We start from the raw sequence: 14993 nt of genomic DNA, 5'->3' as shown, positions 1-14993 counted from the left end.
AGTAGGGGATGTTGCATCTATTCAGGAATGCTTTTATTTGTGCTTTCATTTGCTGGAGAGTTGTGGGAATTCCTTTAGACCAAATTGTATTTTCAACTTCATTTGAATTTGACCAAATGTGGTCTGTGACACCCTTTATGGGCTTTCTATAGGCTGACCTAAGGGAGGGAGGGGGTAGTCCCTTTCGGCGTGTAGCTGGAAGGGAAGTTCTGGATGGTTGGGTGGTTCAAGCCCAGGAGTGTGTTTTTTTTATTTTTTATTTTATTTCTTTACTTGGCTATATGTTTAGGTAGTATTGTGTCTCGTGAATTCATTGCAAGGATTGGGAAACGGGATCTAGCAATGTCTTACACTTATCAGAGGAATTTCAAAGTGGTATCTTGGAATGTGAATGGTGCACATTGTGCTGTCAAGAGGAAGGTGATTTTTAGTAAACTAGGGGAGATGGGGGTGGATGTCGCGATGCTTCAGGAGACTCATTTGTTAGATGCGGATATAGATAAGTGGAAAAAGGAGTGGGTTGGTGATGTTTATGGTTCATCGTTCACTACTGGTTCTAGGGGTGTGTGTATTCTTTTTAGGAAGAATCTCCAGATCACTGGGGTGAAGTGTGTGAAGGATGGGGATGGAAGGATAGTGTGTGTCACTGCACATATTCAGGATGCTCAGTATTGTTTCTGCAATATATATGCTCCGAATGGGGGTGATGGTAGTTTTTTTGTAGCTTTAACGCAAATGTTGCAGAATGTAAATGCGATTAATGTGATTTTGGGAGGGGACTTCAATGTGGTTTTAGAACCTGGACTTGATAAAAGTGTGGGGGGTGTGGACAATGCCAACGCTCTGAAAAGAACAGCATTAAAGAGACTAATTGATGAATGGAACCTCACAGATGTTTGGAGATTGCAAAACCCTTCTATGAGACAATATACTTTCTTCTCTGCAAGGCATAATGCTTACTCGGGAATTGACCTCTGGCCTCTGTACACAATCATTCCAAAGGGGTGACATTGGATCACTACTTGTTTCGGACCATGCTCCAATCTCCATAGACTTGCGATTGACCTTCCCGGTTCCTAGGTCTAACACCTGGCGGATGAATGTCTCCCTCTTGGACGACGATGAAATTGTGGACAAAATTGTTCAAGAGGCGAGATTCTTTATATCTGTGAATTGGACTGGTGAAGTCAGGGTGGAGTTTGTGTGGGAAGCCTTCAAATCATATATGCGAGGATTGTTGATTGGTTTGTCCAGCAAAAAGAAAAAAATGAGAGATGCAGAAGTGAAAAAGCTTACTGTGGACATTCAGGATCTTGAGAGAAATAATATGCAAAACTTTTCAGATGAGACTATAAAAATATTGAAGCAGAAAAGGGGACGATTGGAAGATTTGTATTCTTCGAAGGCTGAGTGGTTGCTTTTTAGAACCAAAAGCAACTACTATGAAAAAGGTGAAAAATGTGATCGACTTCTGGCACATCGGTTGAGGGTTATGGACAGTGGCAGATCTGTCAATGCAGTGGAAAGACAGGATGGGTTGGTGACTTTTGATCCTGTGGAGATTAATGCAGCATTTCTGTCGTATTATAAAACCCTCTACTCTTCAGAGTACAACTTATCTGAGCGTACAATTGGTCAATTCATTGATGACTGCCACCTAAAGAAAGTGAGTTTGGAACCCTTGGAGTGTATGGAAAGAGATTTGAACGTGGAGGATCTCAGGTTGGCTGCTTATGCGCTGAATTCTGGGAAGTGTCCAGGTCCGGATGGGCTACCAGCTGAACTTTTTAAAATTTTCCCAGAAGAGGCGTTTGCTTTGATGCTAGAGATGCTGCGCGCCTCTTTGATGAATGGGTGCCTTACAAGTTCAACAAGACATGCTTCAATCTCCGTTTTTCTGAAGGAGGGACGATCACCAGTGAAAACTGGCAGCTATAGGCCGATCAGTTTATTGAACACGGACAACAAGATTTTCGCCAAGGCGTTAGCTTTGAGGATTGAGAATGCACTGATGGATATCATAGATGTAAGCCAATCTGGATTTGTAAAAGGCAGACATGTTTCAGAAAATGTGAGAAGATTGTTGCTGACACTGTATGAAAGCAAAGAACACCATAATGTTGTGGTGACGTTGTCCTTGGATGCTGAGAAAGCTTTCGACCGTATTGAGTGGACATATCTTTTAAGTACATTGAAAGGCTTTGGTTTTGGAGATACCATGATCGGATGGATAAGACTGCTGTATTCCCGGCCGACTGCTTGTGTTCGGACTAATGGCATGGACTCGGGCATTTTTGAACTTGGGAGAGGGACGAGGCAAGGCTGTCCACTGTCGCCGATTCTGTTTGTGATCGCCATGGAATTGCTGGCTGTGAGGATAAGAGAAGAGGATAGAATTGAGGGCGTACGCTTTGGTGCAGCCTCCCAGAAAGTTTGGTTGTATGCGGATGACATGCTGGTGGTGGTTCAGAATGTGGGGAGCTCCATTCCTGTGCTGATGGAGTTGATTGATGTGTTCAACAAGGTTTCTGGATACAAGATCAATTGGACCAAGTCGGAAGCGCTGCCGGCATCAACCACTTGCACTGTTTTGAAGATGCAGGGTTTTCCCTTTAAGTGGTGTCCGAATAAGATGAGATACCTTGGGATTTTGCTAACGAATGATGTCTCGAAAATAATGGATGTCAATATTACACATGTGATTCAATCTTTAGAGCTGGATCTGAAGAGATGGAATGCACTTAAATTGAGTCTCTGGGGGAGAGTGAATGCCATCAAAATGACATCAACACCGCGAATCAACTATGTGCTCAGTGTGCTTCCCCTGGACGTAAAGAAGGGCCATTGGCGGAAAATTGAGAGTTTAATCCAGTCTTTTCTCTGGGAGAACAAACAGCCACGCCTCAGCTTGTGGAAATTGCAGCTGCCCCAAGACTCTGGAGGTTTGGGGGTTCCTGACTTTGAGAATTATCATTTGGCCTTTGGAGCCAGGTATCTGGTTCCATTTATTGAAGATTCGGAGGATGTTTGGATGCTGGTGGAATCAAGTAGTTCTTCTCCGTTGCCGCCTAGGGCCATACTGTCCACGGTGGATGGATCTGGTTATCGCTCATTTCCGCCGACAAGATTCCTGAGAACTTGTTGGAGGGAACTATGGAAGAAAAGTAAGCGCAAGGTATGTGATAATGATTACATTCCTATCTGGTTGAATCCAGGTATTTTGCTGAATGGGAGGCCGCTATTGTGGTTGAACTGGCTCCTGAGTGGTGTACTGTGGTTGAGTGATCTGATGGAAGACGGCAAATGGATCAGCTATAGAAGACTTGCACAAATTAAAGATCTCAGAGACTGTACAATGGGTGAATACAGAAAATTGAGAGATTTGCTGCAGAACCTGAGAACTGTTGATGGCGGTGGTTGGCAGTTATGGCTACCTGAATATAAGACATTTGGTGGTATGGCGTCCAAAGTATAAAGAAATCTGAGCCAACAGTACATGCCAGCAGAGGGGTTGTTAACTAAGTGGTCTGAGGTCCTTGGCTCTGATATGACTGTGGAGAGGTGGAGGTTTCATTGTAAAATCGTAACTCTGACATCCATTAATCTTGGATAACAATGCCGCAAAATCAAAATTCTTAATAGAGTGTTTTGGACTCCCCAGAGACTTTATGCGAGAGGGATGATTGACTCAGAGGCCTGTTGGAGGTGTAAGCATGATGTCGGCTCCTTTGAACACTTGATCTGGGACTGTTATGAACTGAGGACATTTTGGAGGAGTGTCACTGAGAAGATTAATGACGTTCCATTACTGCAAGAGGATTTTGATTATAACACTATCATCTTGGGTGAGGATGATAAAGTGGAAGGTCTCACTTATCCACAGAAATGCTGGTTTTTTAGGGCTACAAATTCTGCGAAAAAAATTGTTTTGAGAAAATGGAAATGTGATGAGAGGCCGACCTGTTCAGAATGGGTGGAGGACTTGAGGCAAGTGGCCAGAATTGAGAAGGTTATCCTTCGCAGGAACAAAAAGTTGAAATTGTTTGATGATATGTGGGGTGGGTTTTTGGATGACATGTGATTATAAGTTGGCCAGTTTTGCTTTTTAGATTCTGTGAAGGTTGGGGGTGGTTATGGGGTGTGGATTTTATGCAATGAGTTCTACGATTACAATGCTGATAAGTTTGTTGCTTGTATGTTTTCTATAAAATTCAATAAACTTAATAATAAAAAAAAAAAGAAAGTCATTTAGCTGCAGTTCACATTGTGTCCATTAACTGAGGATTTCCCTCACTAACCCTTGTGTTAGTTGTTTTCCACATGCGTCCCAGATCCCAGGGAATCAGTGCTGCAATGAAGGGTAAATAAACAGTCAGGTTTAGCTTTGTTGCGAAAAACCAGGCGTGTGAGATAAGTGGTGGGCAAGATATGAAACAATGGTCCTTTAGGTAAGGGCCCAGGCTGGAAGGCAATGGCTGGGATAGGTTAAAAGGCACACGGAAGAGATGCACCTGACCATAAAGGGCAAGATGTTGGGAGAAGGCCAAGAAGAGGAGACTAGTTGTAAGGACGATCTCCAATGCTACCGCGTACCCATTTCAAAGCACCCAGAAATTGGAATATTTTTCTGCTTATGTACACTCAGCTGTACAGTGTTTCATTAATAAATGCTTGCCTCAACTCAATTATAAATAAATACAAACATTCAACTATAATCTATTGAACATCAAAGTAAGTGGCTATAAATAAAAGTGTGAAATCCAGGAGAGAAAATCTGTAAAAAAGGTCAGTGTTGCTTTTCTAAAGCCAGAAAAATATTGGCATAGAACAGGCAGGACAAATGTGGGAGGAGCAGTTAATGATTGGTAAATTTTGGTATTCTGGCAAATTGAAAGGAAATCTGCTTCCTCTCATGGCAGATTATCCAATTTCTTTGTGCCCCAAATGTCAGCTCTGCAGAACTGCAACGAGGCTCTGGATTTGTCTACTTGGGTTGCATGGTCAACACACCTGCCACAACACTTTCTTACTAAAGGTTAAAGCAGCAACAGCCCCCTTCTGGCATGTGTAAGCTAAATTTGCAACATCTGATCCTTCCAACTTCCATTTCTCTTCAACCTAATTCGAGGTAACCATACTTATCAAATGTCTGTTTCCCCGTCAAGGGTTAGGGTTGGTTGCCCAATCCTTTTGACAATTACATATCATGGGATTTATTTTCTTTGCATTACACTTGCTGCTGTTCTAAAATCGATTCAGCTGTGTGCACACCCTGCATGTTTTTGATGCCCGTGTTTAAAAATCGGATTTAGCTGTGCTCACAGCCTGCTTTTCATGGGAATGTGCTGACTGGTTACCAACCCCCCCAACCCCCACCCCCTATGCCCTCTGTCTGTTCTGTTCATATCCCATTGTTTCTTCCCTATCCCGTTTGTGTATCCCTGTGCGCCTGCTCCCTCCTTGCTTGCTTACCCCCTCCCACGTACTCCAGCTTAAGTGTACCACACTCTCTGCCCTTCACTATAGCACTATCTCCCATCTACTCCAACTGCTTCTCCATCTCCTATCCGTCACCATTCACTAAGTCTGTCAGGAAGAAACTCAAGAAAGACATACTGGCCTCCAACACAGGCCTTACTATCGCTGACATCTAAGTCAGTGCTTCTGCCAGAGAGACTCTCACCGACATCCTCTTGGTCGTTCCTTCTCCTGACCTATGGACTCTCCATATGGCTGCTCTGCTCTCTCCTTACTCTTCTTCACACATAAATGGTGGCACCCGCTGGGAGGCCCTTCTTGCCTACTTTCCCACCTCCAGGGCCATCATAAACGTCTATCGAAATGGTACCATCCTGGTACAAGGGCCTCAACCCCTTTTTGATAGGCTCCTTCCTCACCTTATCAAATTTCCCTTTTTCCCCTCACTGGCTCCCTTGCCACCTACTTCTACGGCCGCCCTGGCTCCCTTGCCAACTATGGCAACTTTGGAGAGAGAAAGAGAGTCACACAGGTTGTGGAAAGGTCCTGAGGAGTCCGGAGAGTCAAGATGGATGTTAAGATTCCCCAGTAGGAGGAGTTGGGAAGAGGAGGAGTGGAGAGACGAGGCCAGGTCAGCCCATTCCAAGAGGAAGAGGGTGTGCTTGGCTTCCTTACCCCCTACCAACCTCACCACCTCCCTCACAACTCCCCCCTTCTCGCTATCAATTACACAGGCGTACTTGCCTACTCACGCCACACTGACAACCTTGTCAGCCTCTCCCGCCCTGCTGCCCTAGCCACCCACTGTTGCTGCATCAGGAGGTCCCTTGCCTCCTGCGGCCCCTCCCACGCTGGCCCCCTCGCCATTTTCCACTATCCTGCCGCCCTAGCCTGCACCCTCCTCACTGACACCCTCGTCATCCTGTCCTCCTCTGCCTCCATCTCTAAGGCACTCCTACCGCTTACAAGGGGGACATCTGTCCCCTGCACCCCCTACCATAATTCTTTCAAAAGTGGCAACCTGCTCCATGTTGCCAGACTAAACTCTCGCTCTGCTGTCAAGCACTACTCTGACATCTGCCTCTTCCTTCAACACTGGACCTTGATGTTCTTGCTCTTACTGAGACATGGCTTAAGGACAGCTCTGTCACAGGTTTTGACACACTTCTCGCAGAACGCTACAAGATCCTCTCTGTGCCCAGGCCCAACAGGCCAGGAGGTGGAGTAGCCTTGATTTTTCTGAGTGGATCCCTGTTTCCACTATTCCCACTCAGGTCTACTCTGGACTCTCTTTCTCTCTCCATTCTACCCTCTGGCCCAACACACTGCTGGCCACACCTTGAATGCTCTCATCTCCACAGACATCCAACTCTCTATTCCTCTCACTACCTCACTCTCATGCATGGACTGATCATTCTCTTTTCTCTTCTCACTTGAAACTATTCTCCTTTAACAATGGCACACCCTACACCACCTCCCACCTTCAAGGTCATCCGACCCATGAAGAGTGTTACTGGCTGCCTTTGTCTCCACCTACTCTCTCCCCCTTCTACTCCTGTGGCTGACTCCCACCCTGACACAGCCCTTCCTAACTTTCACCGTTAGATCTTCAACACTCTTGACATTCTTGCCCTGGTCATGAGGGGCCGACTGAAGCCTGCCAAAAAGTGCAACTCCTAGTACGACTACGATCTGGCTGCCCTTAAACATAAGTGCAGAGCAGCGGAACGGAAATGGGGATCTTCAGGTGCACCCTCTGACAAACTGGCCTGCCACCTTCTTCAAAGGCAATATAGACTCTGCATCCGCTCCAAGAAAAGAGTCTACATTCAAGCCAGCATCTCTGCGGCATCTAACAATATGGCCAAACTTTTCAAAGTCTGCAAGGAGCTGGCCAATCCTACTGCAGCTGCATCCTCTACTGCACCCACCCAGACCCTTTTCCCGGCCCTGGCCGCTCATTTCACCACCAAAACACAGGACATCCTGTCATCGATCTCTTCCGCTCCACCTCCTGCATCAACATCTCTTGTGCCCCCCAAGGCCACCCTAACTCCTCCCCCTCTTCTCTCCCCCGTCACACCTGAGTTCTCTAGACTAGTCCGGTCTATGAAAGCTTCAGCCAAAAAGGTGGACCCCTGCACCCCTCCAAAACCATCAAGGACAATAGTGACACTCGCGCCAGCCTTGGCCGACCTCTGCAACCTCTTTCGCCACTGGAGTTTTCCCCTCTCCTCTCAAGCACCCTTGTGCACCCTCTGCTAAAAAATAAAAATAAATAAATAAAAACTCTGCCGACCCGTCTATACTGGCAAACTATTGCCCGATCTCCATTACCCCTTTCCTGTGAAAACGTCTGGAGAATCTGGCTATCACCCAACTTACCCTCCACACTGAATCTGTTAGTTGTCTACATGACCTTGAAGACCTGCTCTCAAATCTTGACTAACTCTCCCTTTGCCCTCATTCTTCTTAACCTCTCTTCTGCCTTCGATCTGGTAAACCACAAAATCCTGATCACCTGTCTCTGTGATACCCTCACAGATCAGGCCCTGGCATGGCTCGCCTCCTTTTGCTCTGACCGGTCCTCCCAAGTCAAACTTGGGTCCTTCTTTCACTTGCTCTACTTGTGGTGTCCCCCAGGGATCTAACCTGTCCCCCTACTTCTTGAATATCTACATGGCCCCCTTGGCCCACAGGATCTCTACCTTTACCTCTAACTTTCAGTGTTATGCGGATGACACACAGCTCTTTCAGCCTCCGCCTCCTCCTCCTCCCTCATCCCCGACTGTCAGCAATTCTGTCCTGGTGTGCTGCTAATGATCTCTGCTTGAATGCCAGTAAGACAGAGATCATCCTCATTGGGACCCCTACTCCCACTTTCACACTGGCCAGCCTCCCTTGGCCCTGTGCCCTCATCTACCAATGAGGCAAAAAATCCTGGGGTCATCTTCGACTCCACTCTCTCCTTCTCCTCTCACATCTCAGACATCTCCAAAAAGTCCCACTACCAACTGCACCTCCTCAGAGGTATTCTATCTTTTCTCACTTTCCCCCAGAGGCTCACCACCTTGAGAGCCCTGGTTCTCTCTGGGCTGGACTATTGCAACAGCCTCTTTCTCAATCTTCCTACTTCTACTATCCGTCCTCTACAACTAAGACTTTTCCTTGGCCTCAAGCCCAGGGTCGGCATCTCTCTGGCACTGAAATCCCCCCACAGGCTCCCAGTGGTTGCAAGGATCAGGTTCAAGGCTCTCTGCATAATCCATAAGACTTTCTGGGGCCAGTGCCCACACTATCTACAACGCTCTCTTCCTAAATACTTTCCCTCTAAAGTCCTCCACTCATTCTCCTCCAACTCTCTGCGGGTGAGCCGCTTTCACAAACAGAGATTTGGGGGTAGATCTTTAACCTCTGCAGGTGCCGCCCTCTGGAACAGCCTCCCTGCCTCTCTCCATCTTGAGCCAGAGCACCTTATGTTCCGGAAACTCCCCAAGACCTTCCTCTTCTCTTCTCCCTCTCCCCTGCTAACCCCAGTTCCTTTTTCTCTCCACCCTCCTTCCTCCTTCTCCTCCCCAACTCTGTTCAGTTTGTGCTGACTGGTTGCCTGGTTCACCTCCAGAGCCTTATAGGTCCCAAGCCCCCCCCGCCAGTCTTTTCACTTGCCTCTGCGCCACTGCACTATGTTCAGCATTACTGCACTTTCAGCTCACACTCCATGAGTGAGGAAACCTCTCTGCATTTAACCCAGGGCCCTGTTGGACTGGACACGTTTGTCCCTCCCGACCCCCTCTTCCTCGCAGCTCCGTCTGTACGCATGCATGACCTAAATGTACAAGGACTATTAATGTTAGTTTGTCTTGTCCCCGCCACCTTTTGTTTCGGCCCTCTCCCCCAACCCCCTACTCCCCCCGGTTTGATAACTAACACTTCATGCACTTGCACTAGAATAAATGCCGTCAGGCCTAGTATGCTAATTTTTCTGATTAGATTCATTCGGAAACTTCAAGGCCTAAGAATGATTATTGTATTCCCTTGTTCCCCTCCCGCCTTGAAGTGCTTTAAAGCACTCCACCTGTGTATAAGCACTGTATAAATAAACAATTACCCTGCCAGAAACAGACAAGTTAGAGGAGCTCAAACTATCTGCAAAGACCTGAATCAGCTCTTCAAATTAAAACTTAACCACATACAGTAGGAGAGCCAGCTGATTATCCAATAGCTTTAGGGGTGGGAGGTGTCCGCATCTGGACCCATAATTCTCATTGTCCGGTCATTAATATGCATGCCAAAATAGACCCCTGTAGCACACCTATGTAAACAGAGTAAGGTGTGGTAGTGTATCCCCCTGAACCACATCTCAATACATACAGCATAGTTTACTTTTTGTAGTAATTGTATTGCGTAGAGCAGATTTGAGGGAACTCCTATTTGACAACCCCTTGAATTTTCTACACAACACTAAACGCGATACTGAAGTCTACAAGGAGCTAAAAGCTTCAATTGTATCAATAGTCCTCTAAAACCTGCCTTAGATAGAAATAGGATCATCTTTGGTTTGAACTATACTATTGTCATAAAATGACTACTACTCTGCAGGAGTACAGGCTTCAGTGGTGACACTATTATCCCCACGAATGGCGGCGAAACAGGCACAGCACGGAAGGTATATCTCTTCATAGTTTAGGGTAGTGCAGGCCGAGGACAGGCTGTATTCTTCAAGAAGGGTTGAGAGCTGTTACAGAAGCAACAAACCATATCACATAATAAAAGTCTAACCAAGGTTCTATTAAAATAGGATATTTACTTAAATTGTGTACACAACTAATGTAAAACACTACTGGACAACCCTATAAGGGAAAACACAGAGAAATGAGACTTTAGAATAAAGGGGCATTCTGGGTTTTCAGACAGTGGTATGCAAGAAAATAGTTCAGCAGCAAAATGTCAAAGATATTGGATGTCTTTCAAAAAAGGAATAGAAAGGGTCTTCAAAGTCACTAGGGTGCTTTAAGGCAGAACAGGGTCACTTCAAATATTTTAGTTCTGGTCTTTCAGAACTCAATGGAATCTAGCTAGTCTTATTGGTGCTTTCTGAGGCAGGTATTTTACATCTGATTGTGAGCTGGGAAACTGGGTACAACACACAGCGCAGTTTAACAAGCAGTAGCAGCACGTGGCATGAGGAACAAGTGAAGACAGGTGTTGTCGGAGTCAGTGTTGCTCACAAGTTGTTTAAGGGGGGAACCCGGACCATTCCTGGATATCTGGGTTGTTGGGAGACCCTGTGCAGGGTCTCCAAGGGCAAAGTGATTCCTTTGTACTGCACATACACAACGGAAAGGTGACAGAGCACCTGCAGAAACTGCTACTTCCAGTGCGAAAGATGAAGGTCCCAGTGTTCCGGCAGTAGCCAAGTCCTTGGACACTTTACCTAAATATGTCCCTGGAATGGCTGGGGACAAGAGACTGCCTCTTGTTTGGAACGTTCTGGTCTTAACCTCTCTGGCAGAGGACTTGAAGCAGACTGCACTCCCAACCTGGTTCCAGGTGAACCAAACAATAAATCCAATAAATCCTTTAAGGGGAGGGAATTCTCCCTTATATAGACCAAATGCTACAGCGCATTGGTTCACAGCAACCCTATCAGGGATCCAATCCTGGCAGTTGTAACAAGTGTCCTTTTCCATCTCAGTCATACCTAGAGTGTCTTGTCTGCAGGAATTGGGGAGATGGGGCACACAGTTTGTGAGGCATAGCAAATTCTAGGATGGGGAGATCCCTCTGTGGACTGAAGCTCCCTTTTGGGCAATGGCAACTCTGCTCCTTTTCCCGGTCTCTCTACATCAAAACATTACCAGTATTAAACACACCGGTGTCAGGCGACCATTGTAACAACGGGACTGTCTTTGAAGCAGCGGTTTCTAGGGGGATCTCCCAGGAAGGGTTCCTCTTCCCCGGAGGAAGGGGACAACCCTTTGCAGGAGAAATCAATGAGAGCTTCCTGGGCTGGACCCAACATGGTTGCTGTGGGTTTACCCACTCGACACAGCTTAACACCCATGAACAAGTCACTGTCAAGCAAACAATAAATGACATCAAATACTTGTGGCTGTTTAATTGTGTAATCTCAGCAGCCACCATGTCAAATGCAGACATGTATTACATTTAGATATTAATCTGCCACCATGGCTCTGGAGCACACAATTATGGTATTTTGAACCAGAGGTGCATACAGTTCAAATAAACATCTACCTGTGGAAACTGTGTTCAGGCATGCACATGACCTTTGAACCTGCACTTTTGCCACTGCAGGTGATGTCTGGAGACTGTTGCAGCAAGATAAATGTGTGGATTATGCTTTTTTGCATGGCACATTATGAATGTGGGTCCGATTAGCAGATCTCACTTTCAAAAACAGAATTACATGCACAATTGTCCTGAATGGGGGCGCCCATCTTCATCAGAGCAATTACTTTCCTTCTAGTCTGGGCTGTTGGAGTATGGTGCACTGTGGTGATTTAAGTCCTGGTTTGTCTCTGCCTCAAAAATTAGAAAAAGACCTGGCCAGGTCAGAATGATCGGCAACAGGACAGGGAAAGAGGTACCAATGCACAAATAATTAGATCTTGGGGAGCCAGAGACAAGGGCCTCAACTCCCTCATACCACCTTGAGGCAAGTCTTTGCCCTCCTTGAGTGGTTGTGTTTTTATTCCTCAATGTCCTAAATCAATGGCCCGTTACTACCAGGGTCTAGGGTTCCTTAATGTGCTCATAATTTTGGAGAGGCAAAAATCTATTTCATTTAATAGCTGGCTGGCTTCGGGTCCTACAGAAGACTCTCTAGCTGCCTTTAAACAGCAAAAGTCATTTACCAGTCTTTCATTTGCCCATTGTCCCAATAAAAACACCAGTTTATAAAAAGAAAAAAAAAGGTTTTAAAACGGAAAAGTCTAATATTGTGTGTACTTACGTTAGGTACATAAGTGTGAAATTGCTTACCCTGAAATAAATGGCAATTGAACAGTCATGTCAGTTATCTGCACAGTGCACCATTCATCTTGTGGACTCTCTTCATTCCCCCCCCCCAACGAAGCACTGCAAGTACTGCCCTTCGTGGGCGCTTCATGCTGCCTGGTTTTAAAATGCTGCCTCCGACGTTGATCTTCTGGTTCACAGTGGAATGATCATTTCAGTGGTGCAGACAATAGGAATCTCAGAGCCAGTTTTGTGTGCAAGAACTGCACTTTACATGCACCAATGCATTTAACAGACAGATTGGCTTTGCCTCTACTAGCCATCAATTAAATAACTCTAGTTTTAACTAACAAAGGATCATACCTGGTTCAACGCACAGAGTAACAGCCAAGAAAGACCTCATAAACAGAAATTGGCGAAAAAAGAAGACCAGGCCGTTTTGGCAGAAATGGTCACCCATGGGTGCTGTCCTGCAGCTGAGGATTCAGCCTGTGGTAGAAAAGCACAATGGTAGGAAAATTAAACCACTGCCACCAGCCATTTATACTAGTGAGGGTAACATAAAAAATGTTACGCGAGAATGTGGGATAAGGGGCTACTAGGTAAACCCCCCCCAGCACTCCACATTAGATGGCGTTTGCTGGACCTACAAAGAGAAAAGGTAAGTAAAGTCAATTTTACTTTACTATTCTCGGGAACAGTAGCTCACACAAGAAAAGGTATTTAAACCTAATGAGAAATCTAAAAGGATTTCTCTTTGACACTGCACTGAAGGTGCTGTGTATCACCATACAAAAAGTAGATGCCTATGGAGTTTGTCAGACTCCAAAAACAGAGGAAACTCCTAATCCAAATCAGGTCAAAGCACGAGAGAGTGGGAAAAAAAGGTTTCTCACTCCAGGCTTAAAATTAAAAAGTCCTAAAGTCCAGTAAGAGCTAAGGTCGAAGGGAATTAGCACAGACATGATAATTCTCTCTAATAGGCTACATAAACCTTTAGTTGCTAGCAAACCACAAACTGGACATATCACTGTGGAAAAGGGAGGTGTTACCCGACCTACTTGTGACCCTGCAATCTGGGCATGTTTAGGCTGGGGGATATTTAACACAAGGGAGCCTTCTTCTCCTCCCAGAGATTTGCAGAGTTTGTAGAGGCCAGTGAATCGCTGCTGCCTTTTCCAAATGGCTGGGGCACGTCAGGCATTTTGGCTTGGTTTCCTTGTGTAATCACTTTCTCCTACCCTTCGGTATATACTTGGGGCTTATGGTAGCAGACACATTATTTTTTTCCTTTATAAATTAGTCCAAGATGCAAGAGCTAGTCATGATCCAAAATGGATATTTCTGCCAAGATGAAATGCAAGTGCGATCCAAATGATCCCATCTGGGCTCATATCCTAAAAAGGTATTGCTCAATTTGCATCAGATGGATTTAAGTCAAGATTCTGAAAAAGGTCATATCTCCCGCCAACCTGTCTCATCATGTCTACAGCAGGAGTGAGTGTGGCCTGTCCTTCGGCTACCTTTCTAAACATGGGCTCAGGCTTCTTTTCTACACATGTTCGTTCTGTCAGGTGGAGGGCAATTCAGTTCCTGGGTTGAGGTTGGACGGGAACCACAAGTCACTGATTCTCATCAATGGAAGAAGAGAATGAGAAGAATGAGAAGAATGCCTTCAGGTACATTATCAGAATTCTGCAAAGGGTACTGGGAAATCTATTTGGCCGTCTGCGTCTCTAAATCTTATGTCGACTAAGGTAGGAGTTTCGTACATCCACCATTTGTTACATCTGGGGATAGACTTTGTAGATGTGTATGAGGAAGATTACTAGCCGCGTTTGAGCAGCCTGGAGATACAGTTAAAGCTACCACGTGCGGCTTAATTATGTCTGTGCAGTTGAGTTCCTCTAGCTGCAAGCAGGGGGTTGAGGGGGGAGTTTGGTCTCTGTTTTGGGCATTAAACGTGTTGGAGCGCATCTAGCAATGATTTAAATGTCACATGCAAGTACCTATGGCCGCATGACTTACTGACATGGTTTCTCCATGTATATTCCCCTTTAGGTTCCTAAGGAGATAATTAGGTGTATTCTCCCGGATAGCTTCAACACTCACAGGCGGAGAACATGCAGCGTGAGTATGTTTTATGGAATCATTTTCACAACAGACCATATGAAGAATCTATGTGATCACTGCGCTGCCCGTAACTGCACCGACAAAAATGTCGACGCCAATTACAGCGTGGCACAGTGATCAGACAGATCACTCTGCCCACATCCCCCGACCCGCATTCCCCTTCCCGACCCCACCCCACTTACCTTTAAGGTGGCACACTTCTGTGTGTGCCGTCTGCACCCCGCTATCCTGGCAGCGTCAGTTCCTCCCACTAACTTGGGTGAGAGCTGATGCTGCAGGGTGCTTTTTTAAACTTTGTCACCCGCAACCCCCGACTCCCGTTACTGCACCCAAGGAGAGCGGGGGACACCCCTGCTCTGCTTGGTCACAGCGATGGAAGTCAGTATTTTGTGCATCTCCAAGTA

At 45.9% G+C, this 14993-nt stretch overlaps 1 protein-coding gene across 1 annotated transcript in view; it reads right to left on the bottom strand.

Annotated features, from left to right (window-relative positions):
* Positions 1 to 14993, bottom strand: part of RSPRY1 (ring finger and SPRY domain containing 1) — a 1045708-nt gene that overhangs the window by 253323 nt on the left and 777392 nt on the right. The window lies entirely within an intron of this gene.

Source organism: Ambystoma mexicanum, chromosome 1p, assembly GCF_040938575.1.
Source record: "Ambystoma mexicanum isolate Mex_15411 chromosome 1p, UKY_AmexF1_1, whole genome shotgun sequence".
NCBI classification, from domain to species: domain Eukaryota; kingdom Metazoa; phylum Chordata; class Amphibia; order Caudata; family Ambystomatidae; genus Ambystoma; species Ambystoma mexicanum.
The sequence above is the reverse complement of the archived record's forward strand: the minus strand, read 5'-3'. Positions and strand labels throughout refer to the sequence as shown.